We start from the raw sequence: 24,725 nt of genomic DNA, 5'->3' as shown, positions 1-24,725 counted from the left end.
ACCACTCATAGTTTCACCCTGCAATTACCACAGAGAATTTACAACCTCGGCACTTTAAAATTCTTCCTGTCCTTCAGGACAAATTCTGCTGCATAATGTCATTTTGCTGTAAAACAAGCAAATCAGTGAAACATTTCCTTCCCTAGGCATAGATGAATTTTAGAATAAAAAGTGTAAGTTTAAAAAAACAAAATTTTATTTGACAGAACCTATACCTTCTTTCCATTAGTATAAATTAACACTACAGAGTTGGAATACATAAAGCTGTATGAACCATTGGTCTGTGTCATTAAGGCAATCGGTATAAAAATATCGCAAGGAAAGAGACCTGGTGTGTGGACTTAAAGTTTAGATGGCATGTTTAAGTGGCTTTGTCTCTTAGGTGGAGTTGGGATGGGCTATTGTAACTGTTAAATTAAAATGCTGAAACTAAAAGGAGTTATTGGTCTAGGCAGGGGGAATTTCAGGACAAATGCTCAGGCGTGTTTGCATGGCCACAATATGCCAGTGAGCTGCAATTTAAAGCTTGCTACTCTAAGCATCCACACAGCAAATGCTCTTGAAACTAAAATGATAACTGGGAGCTTGAGCACAGTATAATTACAGTTGCTGATGAAGTATACCAGCACTCAGACCTCAAGACTTAAATCAGCTTTCTTGGGAATGGCCCAGACCTTTTACTCAGAAGACTTTCATGTGAAAGCGATTTGGGAAGCTGATCCTTGCTTCCTCTCAGCTGTTACCTAGTAACTAACTGCGCGAGTGCTTCCAGTCCATTTCACAGAAGAGTTGAACAGGTTAGCTTAAATGGCCCTGCCAGGCAGCCAGAGAGCCCGGGGAAATCAATGCCATCAGCATGTTACTGAGGCATTCAGTGGGTGCTCAGGAAGGAGGACGCATCCAGAAAATGTTGAACTCCAGGAGATTTCAGGCAGAAGTATTTGATTTTTACCATCAGGAGCAAATTTCTGTTGGCGGGATGATTGCTGTCTAGCTCAAGGCAGTGACTAATTACTACTTGGAGCAAGCTGCCATTATGCATCATCTGCGGGGATGTAGGAGCAGTTTATACGTTCTGATCAGTGCACCTCTTCTTCAGTAGTGATTGCTTATTTATGGAGATAAGCTGCCATCGCTGACCAGCTGGCTACCTCTGGGAATAAGCAATCACTATGAAGCAACAGATTATTACTGAGGCTGCAAATGCACAGGTATTTACAGCAATGAATTTACCATGCAGGAGTACCTAATTACGATCAGGCAGTACAACGGCCACATCCACATTTCTCTCTGAACTTTGTCCTCCCCTCCTTTATCCCACTCCCTACCCTTTGTTCCATCACCTTCTACATTTCTCTCTCTCAATTGTCTGTCTTATCCATCCTTTCCAGGCATGCTCCTGCCCTTAACTGTGCTGCCATCTCCCTATGTCCTGCCCAACACTCTAAATGCCAGGACCCTAGGCAAGCTGTTGTCAATACTCAGCCCAGGGGAGTCAGCTGGCTGGCTGGGGGCAGACAGCCTCTGCTGGGGGCCCATGCAGGCTGCTGGGGGCCCATGCAGGCTGCTGTGTGCTGGGGGAGGTGAGGATGCCAAAAAGACCCTGCGTGGGTGCAGTGTTAAAACCAGGGCCCATGTGTCATGACTTACACGGCACAGGTATGCCAAACAGCACCCTGGAAAAACAGGATGTAGTTACAGCTGCCAAACCCAGTGCTGTGGTGGTAATTGTATAAGTTGGTGGCCATGAGGAGTTTAAAAGCCCAGAGATGTCAAGCAGCTTGAATGTGCTTGCCTGTGATGGTGTACTTATCTCTTTTGTTGTACTGCTGCTGAGGCAATATTTACTGTTTGGTCCTAACCCTCATTCATTCACAAGCTGAACAGAATACTCTCTGAATGAATTCTGGTTTATACTTAAGACTCTTCTATCTATAGACCTGACACTTCTATGAAACGTCCAGAAGAGTTAAAAATTTGTTCCCAAAACTAGTAAAAAATTAAGAGTTGAAATCATAATTTACACAAAATCCTGTTAAAAAGTTACTGGAGTTCTCATGACCATTATTTTCTCAGTTTGTTATTGCAGTCATTCCCAACTGTCTGTACTTTAAAGAAGTAAGTTTTTTCTTCTAAAACCATAAAGAGAATTGCCTTGATCACGTTGATGAATTCTGCCCATGCAGTCCTCACATGTTTCTCAGAGCTCTTTTGGTTGGACCTGAGCTCTCCAAAACTGAACAAGAAAATGAGTTTTTGACACTATTAGATAACTTTCATGGTGAATGTCCTTCAGACAGACACAAAGACAACGTTGCTGTTCCCTCTGACGTTGTTTGAAGTTTTGCCATTGATTTAACTCAGTGCGCAACAAACCCGTTAACTTCTATTTGTCTGAGAGGCGTCATAAGCAATTACGATATTTAATAAATAATTGCCTAATGATAGGTATCAAATCCAGCTCAGTTTCTATGAGTTGCCTTTACTTCTTACTTCTCACTCCAGAATGCAAAGGTCTCTTTTTCCACATACAGGTTTATTACAGATTTTTTCCTCATTGTCCATATTTTGAATTAACTTGTTTATTCAATCCAGTTCTAGCAATAAACAGTACTTCCCTGTTTTATTTTATCTTCTCTGTCTGAACACAGTTACAGTGATTCAAATGGAGACAGATTTTAATGTGATTCTGACACAGTTTTCTTCATCAGGAGGTAACACAAATCAGGCTTCCCTATTTGATTTTGCCTCTCTACATATGTAGAGTATAACATCTGCATAGTGGTTTCAAACACGAGTAACAAAAGTGAGTGAACCTATAGTGAAGCATATATTGCTTTCTAAATATACATGCTGAATCAATATGAAAGAATGGATGGCCTAAGTGTGGCTCAAGCTGTAGTGAAGAAATAAATAAATGACTAAGAAATGTTATGCATTGCAGCTCACACAGGGCTTGATTCATAACAGGAGAGGGTCAATCACATATCACCAGGGAGAAAGATCGCTGACATAATCCAAACTGCTGCAGTGGAGAGGTGTCAAACATCTTCTTGCTCATTAGCTAGCACAACCCAGAGTCTTCAGGGTATGTGAGGAGGTGAAACCACCCATCAGCACATAGCTCACTGCTGGGGTTTGGATCCCAGGCCCTGTTTTGCCTCTGGCCATCCAAAGTCTTCAACATCAGCTACCCAAATTCATCTGCATGACCTGGGCATGAGTCACTTGGTGTTATGGATATGGCACGAAAGGGAATAGTGGGTCCTCGGTCTTCTCTATTGAAACCATTTTAGTTTATATAAATGGATAACCATAGGACCAAAGCTGGGGGGTAGACGACAGGGAGATTGACTGTAAAGCCTGTTGGTGGAGAAATGACAGAAGAAACAAGTCCCTTCCTCCTTCAATCTTTAGTTAGTTAAGCAAGTGAAATAGCTCCATTATAAGAAGGTGAGAGAAATGTGCCCCAGAAGAAGAAATGTATTAAAGTACCTGTCTAGGATGTGGGGTCTGGTACCAGAATTTTCCACGTTTTAGATTATGCCATTAGTAGACATGCTGTGGTATGCTCTTGAAGTATTATGCTGCAAAAGTCTATTTCTTACATTTCAGACAGAGTTTGGTTAAAAATGCATGAAAAAAATGATGAATCTTTTGTCTAATTTTTTTTCAATTAAAAAAATATTTCAGTAAGACATCCCTGAGCAGCTTTATTTGCTAGGAACAGATCAGACCAGACAGTGCCACTGCCAATCTCCTCAGTTCTCTGTCTTGTGTTCAAATTATACTGTGATAAATTAGAAAGGATATATGACCTTGTACTCTGTAGAATGCCTGAAATGCATCTGGCATCTCTGTCAAAAGAATATGAATTGTTTGCAGACTATGAATATTTTTTATTTCAGTATGATTTTTAGCCAACTAGAATATTCAAAGATTTCCAGCTGAAACTGGACTCCAGGAACTCTTTCTACATGATAACATTATCAAACACCTTTCCTTTCAAATATATCTCCAAAAGAAATAATGACTTTTCTAAAATTTTTCGTGCCATCTCTTTCCTTTTTGCACATGGTCAACCACTGCTTTCAAAAAATGTGAACAGCGAATCACAGTTTTTTTACCTGAAAACGTTTACAAGCCAAGATTCCCTGTAGAATACAAAATTTCATGCTGAGAATGCAGTCATTGTTAAAAAAATTTAAAGAGAAGAAAATCCATTACTGGGATTTTGTATATTTAAAGCAGAAATGTCTGATTATTAAAATCCATTTCCATAAGTTTTACAATAACTTCTACCAGCACGAATATACTAGTATTGTTTCAGTTGCTTATTTGTGAGAGGTTACCCTTTTTATACTCATTGAAAATTCATACAAATCAGCTTACACTGAACTCTGACGACACTGTTTTAACCAAATGTAGACAGTGAAAATTATTCTAATACATAGATTTTTGGGGAAAATGGATTCCTTGAATGAAAAGAATTCCAGTTGCAGAGAACAGTAACCTAGTTCAATAAGATTTTTTAAATGAAGTATTAAAATTTTTGAAAAGTTATTTCTTTATGAATCACTTTCTTTAAAGAACCTTCTTTAAAATTCAGTTTGCAGTGCTGGTTTTTAAAGTCTCTGGGAGACAAAAGATTTGACAAAGCTTAAAGAAGGGTATTTTTTTAGTGTCCCTCATAAAACTGGCAGAGGACAATCCTGTTCTCATTAAAGACAAGCAGGAAATAGAACATGAGCTTTGAGGAACCCTCTATTCCTTTTTCTTTTCCTTTCCCTTTCCTTTTCCCTTTCCCTTCTCCCATTCTTATTCCCATTTCCTCCTCCTCTTTCCCTTTGCTCTCTCTTCCAAATTCTCCTGTCCCCCCTCCTCCTTCTCCCTTTCCTCCTTCCCTTTCCTTTTTTCTCTTCCTTTATCCCTTTCCCCTAACCTTTTTTGCCTCCTCCCCTTCCCCCTGCCTCCTGCTCCAGAGAAGTTTTGACCATGTCTGAACATCACTGATACCGTCTAAGGAGAACTGAAAACAGATTTTCTAATCCAGTTATCCCTAATCTTTGGAAAATGTTTGAATTTGATCCAAACCTGTATATGGACAGTCCTGTACAACAAAAGAGACTCTTGAGCCTTGGCAGTGGCTCAAGATGTGTATTCTTTTTACAGGAGGTGGTCAAATCATCTCCAGCAGTTACTGAACAACATACATTCAGCTCCCAACTTTCTGGCTAGTGACTGATTTCTGAATGTCTATTTGCTGTGTAGTCTGAACAAACAGGATTAAAAAACTATGGGGCATTTACATACCGTTTAATTTTTACTTGTTCTTTATTAGTGCCACTGGGTATATCCCTTAAGTTAAAATTATTTTTCTCTTCCCTGGCCAAGCGATGTACTTTTCATGCATAATAGCAAATAGCAGACCTTCTGCACATGTGAATGGAGAAACAGTTACAACAGCAACATTTCTCCAATATCTGTGAGAACAAAGCATTCATTCACATAGCAAGCAAAGATAATAATGATTTTTTAACGCTTTTTAGAGTTCAACCTGGGAAAGCAAAGTGGACTCATGCTATGAGTAAAACAGCTCTGTGGAGACTGTCTTGTCAGTCTTGCCAAACACCATGTTGATGCTTACTCTCTTGTCACAGTCCAGGCTAATAAAAAAAGATAACTTGAACAGTTTCCGCAGTATCCTTCTGACCCCTGTACTAAAGTCATGAAGGGTCACATTGACAACTGCTGGACAGTTTTCTTGTATTCAGAGATTTTTCCAGAAGTTATTTTTCCTGGCACCTATACGGGGCAAAGTGGCATAAAGAGGCTATGGGGATAGAATTTTTATCTTTACAATTAGTAATTTTGCAAAGTGCCTTCAGATTTCCACAGCTTGAAAATATCTTTAAGCAGTAATAATTTGTAGGCTCTTATCCTTATTTCAGATGAATCTCTTTTCACAACTATTCACATGATTCTGCTTGGAGTAACGAATTAAAAAGGAAGAAAGTATTAGCAATTAAAATCACGTGTGCTATCAAGCTTCTAGTAAAGCAACTAGGAAAAGCAAATTAGACAACCTCTACCTTAACTTTATAATAGCTACACAAGCCAAGGGTTATTTTCTGCCTAAAATTCAAAATCAGAATGATAAAACAAAGAAGTATAGACAGCTGCATTACGCTTTCTAAAGGATCCCTAAATAAGAGTGAGATTTTTTTCAAAATCTAATGGTGCACCAACTCCTACTTTAGATTTTCAAAATAGGATGTTAGCTAGCACGTTTGGAAACATGGCAACTTATCTCAATGCATAAATGAGGAAGAGCGGGCAGGGAGGGCCTTGTTTTCCCAGCTCCCTGAGAGTCCCACTCATTAGGCTACCTCCGCTGACTTAAAATGACTATAGCTAGCAAGTACTGGCCATTCTAATTAATTTTTCTAACCTTCCCCACTCTCTGATTTTGCAGTCTCCCTTTAGCAGCAACTGGAGATGCATGACATTTGGTCTCCCAAACCACATCCCCTTCAAGCAGTGAGTCTCATCACCCTCACCCCTCCCAAACCCTGAGACTGAATTATCTTCTCAGCGCTGGCTAGGGCAGACCCAGACTCTCCAAGACTCCCTGATCCATCAGCTTTATTATCACATCTGCTTCTCTGTATATCACTGCCCTCTTTCCCTCACAGTTTCCCAGCTACCAAGTAGAGAGGCAATATTTCCTGTTCCTCTCTCTCAGCTCAGCTCCAATTGCAGGGCCAATTACCTCTGCACAACTGTTATTTCAGCTCTCCACCTGTTACCTGGTCCAGCAATTTCTTGAGCCACATTAGTGATTCCTCTTGAGTTCAGACTGCACTCTGTGTATTGTGTTTTCTCACACAGAACTCAGTTGTTCTGTATAGGAACTTATAAGCCTGAGATGCTCAAAAATACAGCAAGTGCCTAAGCATTTGTCCCCTGCTCTGCATGAGGACCATGAGCACAGTGTTACACTGGAAACACTATTAGCCCAATTAACAAGTCTGATTTTGGATGCTGTCTACAGATTACTTAGTGCCTGTTGAAAGACTGATGCAGTAAACGACAGTCACTCCAGGGGGATGAAGCCCTGAATATTGAGATAACAGTACATCCATGTTGTTTTAGAGTTGGAAGAGTGTGTCTTTCCAAAGAACTGGAGAAAGCCATAACAAAAAAATATATGAGTAGAATTTCTTCTGGGAAAACAGAAGATGAAGACAATTCTATGGAACATATTTGTTCTCTTCTCTACCAAAGCAAATTTTTCTCTTATTCTATGGCTGAATTTTCACAACATGCTGAGCCCTCAGTAGCCTCTTGTGGGACACTTATCAGTAGATTTTCAAACAATTAACAACCTATTAAATAGAGAGCTTGCTATAGTTCCATTTGCCCTTCCCTCAGTGTACACCTACCTATGCATTCTGCTATTTAAGTAGTTTCAAAAAAGACTGGTATGAAGGTGTCTAAAAAAGACTCTGTCTTCTACTCTCAACTTTTCTGGGTCAAGTTGTGCGATGACCATATGATTCTGCTTCTCCTCTTTGACACAGCCACTGAAGACTCTTCCAAATTTCGTGGTTTCTTTCACTTAAAATCTTCTTCAGACAACATGACAAATACAGAGGTCTGTCTCCTTCAGCAAATGGATGAGAATATACTTCCTTAAGAAGAACTAAAAAACGGAGTGTAGCCACTCAAGGTAGCTACATCCCCCTTACAGTACCCCCCTTCCATGCTCAATAATTGCCATTTTTTCTTTCTGTTTTCAAAGGGCCTTTGAAATAGAAGTGAAACTTCTGTAGCAGCAGAATGCTATCGGTTGCTGTACAAGCACCATATGATGCAATATGTTGTATATTATATATATTTTTTAATATTTCAATTTGTTCTCTGCCAAGTCTCTTGACACCATGATATGCTAGGAAATAAGTTCAAAACGTTTAACTTCAGAAATAACCTTCCTCTGAAATCTCTTTTAGGAAAAAGTTACGGTGACACAATGGAACAGCTTTATATATGGAAAAAGTGACCTGACCCTTAAAAAACAATTTACTCAGAAGGATATAGAAGACAATCCCTACAATTTTAAGAAATTTGCACTTCTACATATTGCACTGAAACACTGACAGTGGCATTGGGTGCAATGTATTATTTGAACCTAACATTTATATTAAAAAATAAAGATTGTAAAATGGAATTTGACTAACTTCATTTGCAAGAAACACTATGCCACAAAAATGTCCTTTCTCTAATCAAAATATCACCTGAATGAAGTCATCATGTTTGGCCTGATTGCATTGTTTCTCCATATATGTGCAGCTGCATTTGCCTCTCCATAAATGTCATTTGATTATGAGAAAATAAACAGGGAAGGACTCACAGGGAGTCGGTACAGGGCCTGCTTGTTTACCTGCCGCAGCTTTCCGGGCTGAAGAACAAATGTCATGCAAATGGTGCACCAGCAATGAGCTGCCAATCATCCTGCCTTGGCATTCATGGTGATTTGCTAAATCTTTTAAAGAGACATGCTTTACTAAATGAAAAAATATCAGCGGCAAGGGTCTGTGTTTAAACATAGGGCTGAGTTATTATCCCAGTAGGCTGGAATGAAATGAAGACATCTTCCAATTAAAGCTTGCAGATGAACCCAGACAAACCCCCCTTTTTTCATAAAGACAGGCAGATTATGATTGGGAGAGAACAGCGACAGAGGCTTTCATTACAAGCTGATTATGGGGATATAATTCCCAGTGCTGTGTGTCTGCGGGCCCAACTTCACATTTGAAGGTTTTTAATATAATTTCCTTAGGGTGAAATGCTGAAGATTTATTAAACTTTATGAAGGGCTTACAGATCCAATTTAAGAGGACATATCATAGGACAAAACTGACAGATGATAAAATACATTCCAAGAAGAAAGAAAAGAAAGAGAAAAAAAGAAAGAAAGAAAGAAAGAAAGAAAGAAAGAAAGAAAGAAGAAAGAAAAACAAGGGAAGGAAGGAAGGAAGGAAGGAAGGAAGGAAGGAAGGAAGGAAGGAACAAAGGAATGAAGGAAAGATGGAGGGAGTTTAAGTTTGGAAACCATCTAAAAAGGATTATTTGTTTATTTAAACTATCTCTTTTTTAAGCAACAGCTGTAATTTCCTAAGGTTTGTCAGAACTCAAATATTCGCAGGTTTGTTTCATGCTTAGTAAAATCTAAGTGTTCAGATACTTAATGACTGGGTACTTTAAAATATTATTGATTTGAGGAAAAATGAACTGAAAAATAGCTGAGTGAGATCACTGATTTTTTTTCGGGTACATATTGTAAAGACCAGCTGTATTTCTGCATTTACATGCTCCTTGACATTCCACCTCATTCAGGTGTCACTATGTGATTGTTTGCAGGTGCATATCCAATTACCCATAATCCATTTGGGTATAAGAATAAGTGGCTAAGTGTAAGTAAATGTACAATAATAACTATAAACATCTAAACAATTCCAAAAAGTCTTAACTACATGCACATACACATATACACAAGCATGCACATCCACATCACAGCTGGCCATGAGATTTTCACCTACTGCATTTGTAGCTGTAAGCTTTGATGTATGAAAGAATATCAGGCTGTGCTTATAATGCATATTCTGGAAAACATAAAAATAAGTCAACACATTGGGTTTTTAAAAAGCAGGGAGCAAGGGACATAATAGCAAATTGCAATGTCCTTTTCATTTATATTTTGTTCACCTATTTTATTACCAGTTTATTTATTTAGCTTCCAAAACAGGAAGAGGAAAAAAAAGAATACAAATAGAATGATGAATGGCAGCAGCCCTTCACTCTGAATAAATTTAAAAAAACTAAGTCCACCTGGCAAGAACAAGGGTGAGAGCTAGCAGGCAAAATTGTCTCTTTGGAGTTTCATTTGGTTTTACATCTTCCAAAGATGAGTTTAATATTCACAAAAGAGAACTCTGATCACAGCTCCAACCTGAACTAGAGGTAGCAGAAGCAGCCAGCTGCTTTATATCATTCCCTTTGCTGTTTCATCTGCAGAAGTTAAGACTTGCCAGCAAAACAATAAGGTATTCCAGGTCCAACGTCTTATTTTTACATGCACACATCATGTACACATTGGCTATGATGAACAGGGATCGAATCCTAGATGAGGATACCCTACCACATCTACACCTTTGATTACGCAACTAAATTGCAATTCCAACATCTGAAGGAGATGCAAAAGTCACAGAAAGTAATCAGTCTCCTGAATAATCAGGATTTACAGAGGAAATCTTATATGGTAAAGAATTTTGTTGTTATAATCTGAAATTACCTCATTAGACGGTGCTCTAAACTTTGCCACCAAGCCTGCTTTTATATTTGATCTAAGTCAATGTTTGATCTCAACTTTCCAGGGATAACCAACAAATATGCTAATTCCAGTTCTAATCCAGTACATAGTGAGCATATTTTCATTTTTCCTTCAAAATATAAACTGTCTTCTAAAAGATTACTGTAAAAAAAATGTAAAGAAAATGAATGCTAACAAACAGAGACATACTAATTGAAAGACATTAATTTAAGCTCTTTGTTTAGCTCTTTCTCCTGGAAAGGCCACAGGAAGAAAATCAGGCTTTTTGTCACTCAGCCTTCTGTTGTTGTCACCTCAAGATATATTTTGATTGACTGCATTTTAAGAGACATACGTACCTCTTATTCTCATCAAAAAGTATGTTCTATGAAAAGATATTTACGTTTCTGTACATAGGAAAGGAGACGTTTGGTCTAGCTTCTTGGCTTGAGGAAGACACAGTGAACCCGCCAACTATTTGTGGTTTTGTTTTACAAACATCTCTTTAAACCTCAGGCAGGCCTCTGTTACTTTGCTCTTGTATGACACAGAGTAAAATGGGCAAGCCTTTGTAATCATAGTCTAAGGATAAAATAGCAACAATAAGATAAATGTATTAGACCCACAGACAGTATGGTACTAGCTGGGTTTGCCTTTTGTAAAGGAGTAAACAGAGTGACACAGCTAGTACTACACAAGGAATTAGAAATAGTGGCAGGGTTGTGTGAAGCTCGTTCATTACTGTGAAACTGAGATAATAAAATGGAACTAAATTTATGAGCTGTTTTGAGATCAATAAGCAAAGATTTAATAAAAGACCTAGGTAATTTCATCTTGTTATTTCCATGCAACCTAGAAATAAGGATAGTCATTGCATGGCATTTAGTTACCATTTACACATCAGACCAGCCTTTAACAAAAAAATGGCTTAGCGTGGCATGGCGTATTTGTGTGAGTAATGTTTGACTATCATACTGCACACCTCCACACTTGAATGAATGCGAACAGCAGAGGCAGCACTTCACATCCCTGATTATCATGTTGAGGTGCTGACAACTCTGCAAGGATCCTACTGGCGAATTTGTCTGATGCCAAATAATATTAATCCTGGGCCACACCACCTAAAGACAACTCACAATCAATTTTAGTTAGTGGCCAAAGCATGCTCTTAGCAAAGCAGTATGTGCAAATCGGGGGTTTATCTATAACATCACCTTAATATATGTGTATTAAGTAACCTACCCATCAGCTTGAATTATGTATCCTGAACCACAGCCATCACATCTTAGACCTGCAGAACCTGGCTCATTTAAGTAGTGGATATTACTTGTTTTGTTCTTTAGACTACCTGTTGAGTGCAGACCACAACCTGTGACATTTCTGTGACAGTTTAACCACTGAAGAAGAACAAGGGACTGAATTATTCTAGTTCATTCAGTCTTATTGTGGTTTGTTGATTTCCTCTGTCCAAGTAAAAGCTCTAACTAGTCATTGTGTCTACTGAAGCACAATCAAATTCTCTTGCTATGAACCAAAAACCTGTGCAAGACTTAACTACTAAGTGGTTCCTTGATTTCAGAACAAAATCATCACTTTCATCATTTTGTGACACAAAATCTTATACATCAGGGAGAAGCACCTCGAGTACTGTGTCCAGTTCTGGGCCCTTCTACTTCAAGAAAGACATTGAGGTGCTGGAGCAAGTCCAGAGGAGGGCAACAAAGCTGGTGAAGGGTCTGGAGGGTATGTCCTATGAGGAGCGGCTGAGGGAACCGGGATTGTTTAGCCTGAGCGGAGACCTTATCACTCTCTACAACTACCTGAAACGAGGTTGCAGTGAAGTGGGGGTTGGCTTTTTCTCCCAGGCAGCTAGCAGCAGGACTAGAAGGCATAGCCTCAAGCTGCACCAAGGGAGGTTCAGGTTAGACATTAGGAAAAATTTCTTCACAGAAATGGTTATTAGACATTGGAATGGGCTACCCAGGGAGGTGGTGGAGTCACCATCCCTGGAGGTGTTTAAGAGAAGACTAGATATGGCGCTTAGTGCCATGGTCTAGTTGACAGGGTGGTGTTAGGTCAAAGGTTGGACTCGATGATCCAAGAAGTCTCTTCCTACCTAGTTGATTCTGTGATTCTGTGAAAGTTGAACTTCTGGTGGTCAAACAAGACATCATCATGTTCTGAAGACTCTTTTGCCAGACTGGAGGCAGAAGTGTAATGATAAAACAGGGTTCGGTCATTACCAGACAAGCAAAAAAATCCAGGCTTGCTCTAGCCCAGATGTTTGAGTCATATCAGTCATATGCACAGCCAAAATCACGTACTCCAGTGCCTGCCTGTATTCTCTTGTGCTTTCATCAGACATTTTATGGATGCTGTTCTACCTGTTAAGAGCCTTACGTTAGTTGCTTCTGTTCAAAATGGTTGTTTCACACCTATGCAAACAGAGGAAGATGGCTTGAAAAAAATAACCTCTCTCTTTGTATTTCTCCTTTACTTCATCTATGTTTACATAGGACCTCCCACTCTTATCAGAGTAAACATCCACCTTAGTTTGCACAGTGGCAAGCTAAACAGGAGTTTAATTTTGAAATAGATTTTCTTAATTCATTTAGTTTTGATCCAGTGAACTTGCACTGCGGTAAAAACACATAAGGTACCTTGAGAAGACTTGTTAGTATGCAATGGAAGGATTAAACAGGATTGATTTCTCTAGGATATGAATATATAAAGCTGAAGTTAGCTGATCACCAAAGGTTCAGGCTCTGGTGAATGATCGTGATTGTAATCTTGCTACAGTTCATCCACAAGGCGTGTCAAGATAAAGAGCAAATCAGAAACAATACCTGTAATCCTCCAGGAATTTGCCATCAAGCTAACTCCTTATTCACTAATAAGATTTTTCCCACTTTTAAATCAGACATATTATTGACCTGTAGAACTCATTCACTTGTTAATACTTGCAAAGTGTTAAATTATTAATAATTATAATTATTAATTATTATTAATTTGAGGAGACTAAGTGAACACTTCAGGATATTTCTAAAAATTTTTAGGTCACATGATGAGAGTAATGTCTGCATGTACATATGGTAGGAAAAAAAGAATATCCTTCAGGCTTCATGGCATAAACAGATCACTACTTGGAACCGGATGAAAAAGATATCACTCAATAGAGCGGTATGTGATTCAGTTGAAAAAGTTGCACATTTTGAGCACTGTGGTTTTTATGCATTTCCCTAATGACTCCAGAACTGATTACAGTTAGAGATTTATGCCAGAAGAGAATGAATTATCCATTCAAAGATCTTTCTGGCAGAGCAGCTCTTAAGGACTGATCCTTTCTGACAAAACTGTGAGACTGACTCCTAGAGCCCCATAGTAGGGACGTACACCCAAGCGCTATATGTCGATTGCATAAAATGCATGACAGTAATTGCTGTGTATCCAAGAATGACTGTCAAAAGAGTACTTTGAAGTCATTTTCTTGCAGCATTAGGAGGACTGCAGCAGAGAGGCTGAAATCACAAAAGCTATTCTCAGGCTTTCTCAGCTCTGTGAAGTACAGCAACTAAGTTGTATTTCACCTAATCTTTGGAAAAGTTAGGAAATATAAACCTTAATAGTTCAACATGTAGCACAAAAAATATATATGATGTGCTTTTATAAGTACTGTCTGCTCCCAAAGTCATGAATTTAAAAGCTATAATACTTATTTCAGACCATGAGTAGCTTTGGTTTAAGGGTAAGCCTGGGATATGATGATTCCAAGTCATCTGTAAGACTAAATTATTAAGGACTTGCTTTGTGCTCTGGGCAAAGATATAAGAACAGAATAAAACATATGTGCTTCCGCACTAAAAAGAATTGCAAGGCTTATGTTTTGTAGAAAGGTCTATTTGCCAGTTGAGAAACAGGAAGAAGGAGAACTGTGGGTGTCAGCAATAAATAAGTAAGAATGAGGACTTGTTTAATAATTCTACAGGTGAGTGAAAGGTGATTTTTCCGCCAAGTCCTGCTATCAGGAAGTGTTTCTCCTGCAGGAGTTATGCTCACAACACATAAGCACAGAATAAATCCCACCACATAAGAAGGACCATTACAGTATCCATGAGCTTATGAAGGACAGTGTCCCCAGACATAGTACCTGATCTCTTCAGTGTTAATATCAGAGGCCACCTTCAACAGGTTGCAAAGCATGATGTAAACCACACTTGTTTGTTCAGAGTTTGCATGTTTTGCTTTTTTTCCTGGCCTATCAATATGAAGGCAACTGAAAAGTAGAAAACAAGTGCTTTAGTGTCAGCAGGATTCAAGCACACCTATATTTTGAAAGGAACAAAATTTTCAGTGATAGCCACATCCCGCAACATGCAAAGAATCCCTGCCATATTATTAAAGGCAAATTAATTGGGGGAGGGGTTGGTTGTCAGAAAGGAATCCCAAATTGATTTTTTATTTTTGATCCAATCTGATTCTTATCTTCAAACATACTGCACAAACGTCAAAATTTTGATTTTCATTTTTCTCTTTATTATACCTCCATAAGCACCTAATGTGTAAAAGCACAGTGAATACGTAACATACTTCAATCGATCTCTTTCATTTCCATATGTCATTCCTTTGCACAAAAAGAAACACTGCACTGATAATTTAAAGAATCTGCCACATTTGAAACCTCTTGCTATCGTTACCCCAGGAGCTGACATAACACGACATAATTAATTACTGTAGATTGCTGTAAATGGGTAGTAAGCACAGACTTACGGCTAAGATCTACTTTGGTTAGGCAAACTGGATAGAACTTGAAGCCAAAGGAATGTGGAATATATCATTAACATATGAAGCAAAAGACTTTAACCCCATTCAGATGCCTATGATTTTCACCAGTGACTGATGTGAATTATACAGGTAGAAAGTAAAAATCATTCCATGTATGGTCAGAAAGAAAAGACCAAGAAGCAGTTTGGCCTTCACAGGAGCCGTGCTGTAGGACAGCATTACCTGGCTAGCCAATGAGCGAGGAAATCTAGAGGAAGCAGGAGTGGAAATAGTTCACTGGATCATGGAACCATCCATGGAAATTCGTGTTGATCACACACAGGCTTGCTATTTGTATCTCCAAATGGCATCAAGAGAGGGACAATCTATTGACATAAAAGTGATGAGGGAGCTATGGAAATGTGGTGATCTTTGGAGGTATTGAAAATATGGGTGAAAAACAGGAATAATGCAATAGGAATCTCTGTAAACACTTTCACATCTTTAAGCTTGAGGGACCCTATACACTTGCAAAGATGCAAAGTCCTGCCTTGAATATCCACTGGCTTATGGAAGCCACAAATGGTCCAAAAGTGGAACTCATAGATTTGGAAGTATACTTAGTTTCATGTATGTTTTTCTGCAGATAGGTAAAACTCAGCAATAACACAGTAGCTATGCCCACTGAATGTGCTATATCAGAGATCCACTGATAAAAGTGAAAAACTGTAACAGAAAAATAAATTAGAGCAATCATAACAATAAGAACTATTACAAAATTTTTCTATTCTGTTTTTTTTCTTTTTCCTCCTTAAAAAACATTACTCTGTAGGCAGGTACCAGCTGTTTCAATACAAGGATATTTTGTAACTGAAACCAACAAAAAATAATGCTTCTGAAAAATCAAGACTTGTTCATTAATTTTGCTCACAGGAAAATGTTCTAATGCCTCCATGAAAGAAGACTGACATACCAGCAGAAAGGTGAAATTTCACCCTAAATTGACCTTCTTCCCTCTCCTAAATGTCCATACAAAGGACAAGAACAGAGAGGTACTCCTGTCGCCAAGCGGACCTGTTTCTTTGCTAAATTCCACTAGTCTTTCTACACTAAACCAAATCAACTCACACACCAGGGCTTAATCCAGTCAAGTAGCTCACCTCATAATGAATTTAATGATTAGCTGGTGGATTAGATTCCTATGCGGCTTTCTATCAAAAGCTTTTGCTAAAATCCAGGTAAAATACGTCCATAGCTTTTCTTCCATCAAGCCTTTCAGATACTTACTCAAACAGTTTATCAGATATGTTAAGCATGACCACATTGTGTGAGCTCAAGTTGATTTATGTTTAATTAAGTCAAATGTGCAGGGAAGTGGTTGAGTCACCATCCCTGGAGGTATTGAAAAGATGTGTAGATGGTTAGGGATGTTGTTTAGTGGTGGACTTAGCTGTGCTAGGTTAACAGTTGGACTTGACCTTAAAGGTCCTTTCCAACAAAAACAATTCTATGATTCTATGGAGTGCCCTCTGTGTTGTCTTCCTCATTCTTTTTTTTAAACTCTTCTTTTTGTCTGATGACTTACATAGAAGTTACTTAAGATTTCAAAGAATTAAAACATAAAGCAAAGTAACACAAAATGTCTTAGGAAAGGGTGATTTCTATTATGACTCAGAAAGATCACAGCTCATCAACTTTAGCAAACGTTATCACATTTGTTCTCTGGTATTGTGAGGTAACACTGTGCATGTATTATCAATCCTTTCTAATCACACACACCATTGAAAGGTGCATTTACAATGCTGCCTGCACAGGCAGAATGAAGCACGTAGCTAAATGTCCTGCCTGGGCCCTCAGCTGGATTAAATTAACACTGGAGATGCTACAGAGAGCCACAGCATTTGAGAAATTGGACTCCTGCTTTACTCATTAATAAAGCTATTGAAATAATATTGTGAAATACATGAAGGAGCTGTACATTTCAGGTTTGGTTAAGGCTTCTATAGCTGTCAGACCTAGCTTCTTTATTGCAAAAAGAAGCAATAAGGCATTATTTAATCTTTTAAACTTTTCAATCTTAAACGTTTTTTTTTTGTCTCTGTGTGTTCTTTCTTTGAAATGCACACAAGGAAATTCAGGATGTGAGCAGGTGTTGTCTCCAGATCTAATGGCAAACTTCAACAGCTTGTGGTTGTTTTGCAGAGACCCTGCATCTGAGTCTACTATCACATATCCATGCATTACTCATAGCTATGGCAAAAATCAGATCTTTTTTATTACCCAGACGCTGTTTTTCTCTCTCCTGCATCCATAGTTCATGGACTGAGTGAGAAGATAAAGGTTTGGCCCTAATTCTTACCTTTCTTTAAAGTATAAAAGATCAAATCATTTTAACGTCTGTAAAACTGCTTGATTCATATACTTTACTCAGTATGACTTAGCTTACATCTGCAATCTCTCATTGTTAGGAGATCATGCCTTTTACAACGTTTTCAAATTTCTTTTGCCATCTCATCTTGTTATCTCTGTCTAACTAATTCCTTTATTATATTCAATTTCAGGCAATAATGATTATCCCCTTATGCTAGTTCTATTGTCCTGGAAATACTCCAGTTTTGGTAATTGCATTCTGTTGACATAAAATCCCTTCTGCAGCTTCAGCTGGATACCGTATTCTCCTTTACTTCCTGTCCTAAAGTGCCATGTCTCATCGCTGTGCAGTTCTAAACAGCTGCTCTGTTCTGCTTCACTGCTTTCTGCATTTAAGCGATTTGTGCAGTCACATGCTCATATGCACGTACACAGGCACACTGATTTGGAAAAGAAAGTCAAGAATGCTTTAGCTGCAATTGCAATGCAGGTTGCTGTGTCAATAGATGATTGCAGTTGCTTGACATTTCCCTGTTTCTGTCCCTATGAAAATTTCCCTCATATATTTCGAATATTTGCCTGCGTTCTTTTAACATTTTCTCCTTGCAATAGTTATTTTTCTCTGTCATCATTCTGAAATCCAAATATAGACACCTTAGTCTTTTTCCTTACCTGGTATCCCTATTTCTTACACAGTTTTTTACCTCTATTTCTTTTTCATTTAATATGATTTCTTTTTACCTATCTAAGGTAGACTTTGATTTTACTGCTTGGTAGACTTTTTTTTCCCCTCCTCCCTGTTCAATTCCCTTCCCATGTTGCATCTTTTGAAGTTCCTCTCTACTGACTTCATCACACAGACCTCTCTATACGTCTTTTACCACTTTCATGGAACTTTATGCTACTGCTTTAGAGTGACTTATTCTGAGCATGCCACCATCTACCAACTTCAGCTTTGCTTGCTTTCTCCTGTTAACCCCTTTACACAAACCATTTCTGTCTGGGCAGGACTTAACATACTCTCATGCATTCCAGGGAGACGTCTGACGTATTTGACTGTGCTAAGAGCCTTACTGCTTGTGCTGATTTTTTGCAGTTTTACATTCAGGATTCAGATTTGCCACACCTTAGTTGTGTTTCACTATCCTAGTTTACATTCTCATCACATGACTGAGGTTAAATTTTCCTAAAATTAAAACAGAAAAGGAAAAAGTGTTCTCACAATTTGATGTTCACATGGCCTCCTCCATCTGATGTGGTCTGAATTTCCACCTTCCTCATCTATCTCAGAGAAATATATGTTGGAATAATTTCATTAGTGAAATACATTTAACAACCCTTTTCTTTAGTATTTGTGTTTTACACTAACCCTTTCCTATCTAGATTCTGCCAGACTTCTTACAGTATTGAGGTTCTGAAGTTGAAAAGGCCCAAATCTTCTGCAGTGTTTGCATGATTCATGTAAGACCTGATTTCTAGAAGTTATGAGCACTGATGGTTATACTGACTTAAGAAACACAAGTTTAGGGAATTAGCAAGTATTTTTGGAACAGCTAGCTGTAAGTTTGAATCTGTTATCCTTCTAGCGCTTATATTTGAGACTAAAACTTCAAATGAGAGAAATAAGAAGCAAATAAGAAAAAAGGTAAAAGTAGAACTCATCAATCTATTTGAGAAACATTTTCATGATTTTAGAAATAACTGATTAATGAATAATTTCCAGTTTATTAAGTGATTCAGGAGAACACTCTAATATGACTAATTGTTATTTGTGATATTTTACTAATTGTCTAAAGCTTATAATATTTTTTGGTACTCCCTCAACTGAGTAAACAGTAAAACAGTGAACAACAAATAATGAGAATTTTCATTTATGCACATATTTTCTCATTTAGATGGTGAACGGTAATTCTCAACACATTTGCTTGAGGCATCTGCCTAACTTGAAGGAGACGCTTCTAAGTTTTCTGCCTTTTTTTTAGATTGGACATATGTGTTTAGTCAATACAATGGTAGATACAGAAACTCACAAGGCAAGACATATTGAAAGGGAAAAAAATCCTGAGCCACCAAATACAAAGCAGTTCTGAACTGAATGTAGCAACTTAGAAAAAGGTTTTAAAAAATGCCAACAAACTTTTAGGCTGCATTGAGAAATGGGTAAAGAAAAAAATGGCAAAATATTATGATGTTATTATACAAACTGACAATATGGCTTCGTTTTTAAAACTATGTTCCATCTGGTTGCCTTACCTCCAATAGGAAATAGCAGAAAGAGGAAAGAAGCAGACAAGTGCAACAAAAATGACTAGAGCAAAAAGAAGAGATTTAATAGATAAACTAATGGACTGTAGCACTGAGACTACATTCAAGCCCTAAAATGACTGCATTTCACAGAAGTGACATGGTTCTATGCATAAACTGGAAGATTGTAGTCTAGGTGTAGGCTACTATGTACATTATTAAAAAAAAAATTTTGATTCCCATACTCAGCAGCTGTGCTGTTTTTCCAGAGGCAGCAAGCTAGGAACCAATTGCTCTTTTGTGACAGGGATGTTTCTTCAGATGCTATTTGTTTGGCTTGAAGGAAGGGGTGATTATTTGGATCATTTCTTACTTTAACTGAAGCGAACGCACCCTTATGTAACACAGGGTAGAGCAGACATCAGGCTAACCTTTCTTCACAGTTCAGTAAATGAATCTCGGACCTGATCTCTAATGTGTCACCATTATTCCAACCAGGCACTCTGTTGAGCAGAGAGCTCTAATCATGTCGATTTTTGCCACATGGCACTATAGTTTTTTAACGGGCTGGGAACAAGCTCGCTAGGAGCTAGATCACAGCCACTTGTCAGTGACACCCACCTACTTTACTACTCAGGCCTTGCACTTCTGAATAAACAGAGAGCAGCAAGGTGATATTATCACACAGCAGATTTCCCCAGTTGCAGCATCAATCCGGTGAGGGTTCTGCACTTAGCTAATGTATGTACAGATATGTCTTTTTTGTTAATTACTTTCTTCAGAGGTAGCCAGTTTTCAAAGACGTACTATTATCTCATTAGAGATCCAATCATCATTCAAATCAAGTACTGAGTCAGCAGATTTTTAGGTTACTGTAATAATTACTTTAATCTTTTGGAAACAAGAAGCTGCTCACAGTTTGGGGCAGGGGGATTGATAGTATTATTTTATATCAGAGAACTATGCTCTGTTTCAACTATTGTTTAGCAATGCAGATGAGATTGTGAAGTGATACATCTTTAGCAGGCTATAGTTATGGATGCAGTTCAATGCTAGATAAAATGTTAATTCTTTTTGCCTTAAAAAAAAAGTTGAAAAAAAGGATTTTTTTTCTTTTAGGTTATCCTTAAGGAAAAAAGCAAGCATAGTTTGGTATTCAACTGATGACAGTAGATTTTTTTTCTCCCATGCACTATTTCTTATATAAAAAGTGGACATAAAAATCAAGAGATAATTGATGTAATGAGAAATTAAGCTGGGGAACATTTGGATAAAAAATAAATGCAGTACCTTCTTGCATTGTTTATATTTTTTTCCATGCACACAAACACAGACACAGATGTCCTGTATACCTAGAATAGACACAGAGCATTGAGTTTTGGAAGGATAGCGTACGGAAATTTCTTTCCTAAAACATAGGATCAGCTTGCCTTTTAGTTCTGAAACAAAGCACACAACAACAAAAAAAAATAGTGTAATGTTTTCCCTGACTCTACTTTGAATGACATGCATACGTCAAATGTTTTCAGAAGCACTGCAAAATCCCAAACTGAGGTTTTCTTACTGCTAAAAAGGTGCTCAATGAGAATTTGTTCAGCCAAAAAGTATCAGAGAGGTAAACGACATAGAGGAGAACCATTGCACATTAGGCATCCTCACCTGACCCTTAACTGTTCATTGTAGAACAGCAGGCACAAAGCTGGTGACCTGTGATCTTCCACCAAGAAAAGGGAACCGGCAGCAAATATTCTTCCTCCGTACCTATGACCTTGAGCTCCAGAAAAACAGAAAAAAAAACCCAGAAATGTGGGGTGATGGTGTGCTTTCAGCAGAGAAGTTACTGTTGGACAGGACAGAGCTTTGCATTTTGTGAGATAGCCAACATTACCATAGTTCAGAAACAATAAACAAATAACACAGCTCAGGCAGCCTTGTTATGCTAGAGCTAGAATGCAACTCTTAGTCTAACCACTAAAAACAATGCAAACATCCAATCCCTTATTTGAGGAAATCAAGATTACTTTGCATAACTATACACAGAGTTCTTTCTTTGATATAATGAAGCAAACAAAATATGTATTCAAAGCATCACTTAATTCTGCTTTAGCAGACTGTACATAGAATCATAGAATCATAGATCATGAAATTATAGAATCATAGAATGGTTTGGCTGGAAGGGACCTTTAAAAGTCATCTAGTCCAACCCCCCTACAATGAGCAGGGACATCATCAACTAGATCAGGTTGCTCAGAGCCCCATCCAACCTGACCTTGAATGTTTCCAGGGACGGGGCATCTACCACCTCTTTGGGCAACCTGTTCCAGTGTTTCACCATCCTCATCATGAAAAATTTCTTTGTTATATCTAGCCTGAATCTACCCTCTTTCAGTTCAAAACCATTACCCCTTATCCTATCACAACAGACCCTACTAAAAAGTCTGTCCTCATCTCTCTCATAAGCCCCCTTTAAGTATTGAAAAGCCACAATAAGGTTTCCCTAGAGCCTTGTCTTCTCCAAGATGAACAACCCCAACTCTCTCAGACCTGTCTTCATAGAAGAGGTGCTCCAGCCCTCTGATCATTTTTGTGCCCCTTCTCTGGACCCTCTCCAACAGGTCCATGTCTTTCCTGTGCGGAGGGCTCCAGAGCTGGACACAGTACTCCAGGTGGGGTCCTTGTACCAAAAGTACATTTGTATCATAACACCATATTTTTTGAATTCATAGTGGAAGAAATGTGTTCTGAGCAAAAAAGGGTTTAGTTTATCAGTTAAATGTATGTCACCATTTTCCATTTAATATCTTCATTTTTAATTTAGACCCTAATGGAAAGTGTCATCTTTTTGAGACTAAGACTCAAATGTAGAATCAACAATAAAGCATGGGACAACTAGAGGAAGGACCCATGATTGCAGAAAAATAAGTACTGACAATATGGCTTTAAGTGTACTGACTCTATTGTGTTGTGTTGACTGCATGGTATGAAGTAGTATCACTATCTGTGTTCACAGACTACTGATACAGCAGAACGTTTTTGTTTCCTGACTAACAAGTATTAGTGCAATAAGGCTTCCTGTAAAATAAGACTTAAGATTTAAGGAATACAAAGCAGTAATTTTTTCCTATATTAGACAATGACACCACTTACATTAAGATTACTCCGAGGTTTTTAAACTGCATTTTCCATTACTTGTGACCTACAGAAATACCCTCTAAGGACAGAGTTTAGGGCTTATCGGTTTTCTTTATGAAAAAAATTGTTTGGCTAAATTGGTATGTCAGCTGTCCACATACAAGCATAAATATTTTTCTCTTTTTAGGCAAGTTTTAATATATTCTTGTTCAATGTAAATAAAGAATGGTGTAAATTTACACTTTTAAGTTCTCATTCACAATTGGCTGCTTGTGCTGATTGAAAGAAAGGACGAGTAAACAAATAAGTTTTAAAACTGTTTCATGCATGCATCAAAGCAGTGTTGGCTAATGCTGAAACATTATGCGATTTGGTTGTTAATACTTGTGGACAAAGCTTTACTTGTAGAGACAATCCAATGCCAGATACCTGACTTGACATCTTGTTGAGAGATTTCAAGAGAACTTTGCAAAATGGTATGCAATTTAGAATACCAAAACTGAGTAACAGCGGCTACTATATAGGCAGAAAGAAAGCATCCTTGGGATTAGTTCTTTTATACATTTGAATAACTTTAAATACAATATTTGTATGGTGAATTCAGAGCCTGGCAGTTACACTAGGCATATCAACCCTATGGCAGCACACAATAATTATCATAAATATTTTAACGTTTTGGCATGTGCATGGCTTCATTCTGGCTTCATTTGTCAATCTGAGTGCTAGGTGAGTCATTGTGTATTAAAAGAAAAAAAAAATGAGCTGCAATGTTGGCTAGAGTTCAGACTATCAAATTCTATTAATCTCTTTCCCAAGGTATGACTGCACAGGGTGCAGACCCTCTGCTTGTGGCCAGCTCCAGTGCCTTTTGTGACACTGTCTTCCATGTTAGTGGGAAGTGTATTTATTCCATCTCTTAATTCAGTGTTTTATGGCTGCTTATTGAATTGCAAAAGGCTATTTTAGACTTTCTTCTTCTCCCCTTTTCCTCAGGAACTGTAACCTACCTAAAGGAATGGCTTGCGTGCTCCAGGAAACCTTAGCATTGTCGTGGGGTAAAAGACCAATGACTTGAAGTACTAGAAATGCCGGGGAAGTGCAAATGAAATTAAATTCTGCCTCTTTCTATCCTCTAAAAAACTGAACATAAATTAGATGGGGTTATTAGTACTGTTAAAACAGGGTCTCTTTTCCTAATTAAGGTATCTAAGACAGTATCTAGGATACAGACAGGAGATTTTAGGCTCCTTCATTACACATGGTACACTAGTAGATCAGTGGACACCTTAATTGACCTGAAGCTTTGTTGTTTCCTATCTTTTCCTACGTTTAGGCTATTAACATATCAAGGGAGATCTGGCTAGGGAGGGCTGATGGCTAAAGGTGATACGGAGTGGGCTTTTCCTCAGCTGCCAGAACATCAGACAGTTTTCAGGTGTTTTTCTCTTTTAGGGACTTATTTAATAAAACTGCATTGACAGTGGGCTGTCTAGTATCTTGTCCAATATGCAGCATTTTGGTATGGTGTAAAGGGGAGAGATAATGAATGGAACTTATTTGCATTTCTTTTTGTGTCAGCCACAATAGGATTTTTCATGTGAGTATAGTAATGGCATTTTCCCCCTTAGCGACCTCTTCTTCACTCAAAAAGCCTCTTTATTTCAAGACATCTTCAGGTGTTGACTACACATGGTACCACTTCTCTAGTAAGAAGAGGCTAATTTAGTTGCAGGAGGCCTCAAACTAACAGAAAGTTAGCCCAGGACTAGGAGAAGTTATCAAAATATCTTTTATTGAACCTCATACTCAACCTCGATTTTAATAGGTGTTGTGTGGCTCTAATTCA

The sequence above is a fragment of the Nyctibius grandis genome, chromosome Z (genome assembly GCF_013368605.1).
Source record: "Nyctibius grandis isolate bNycGra1 chromosome Z, bNycGra1.pri, whole genome shotgun sequence".
Lineage (NCBI taxonomy): Eukaryota > Metazoa > Chordata > Aves > Nyctibiiformes > Nyctibiidae > Nyctibius > Nyctibius grandis.
The sequence above is the reverse complement of the archived record's forward strand: the minus strand, read 5'-3'. Positions refer to the sequence as shown.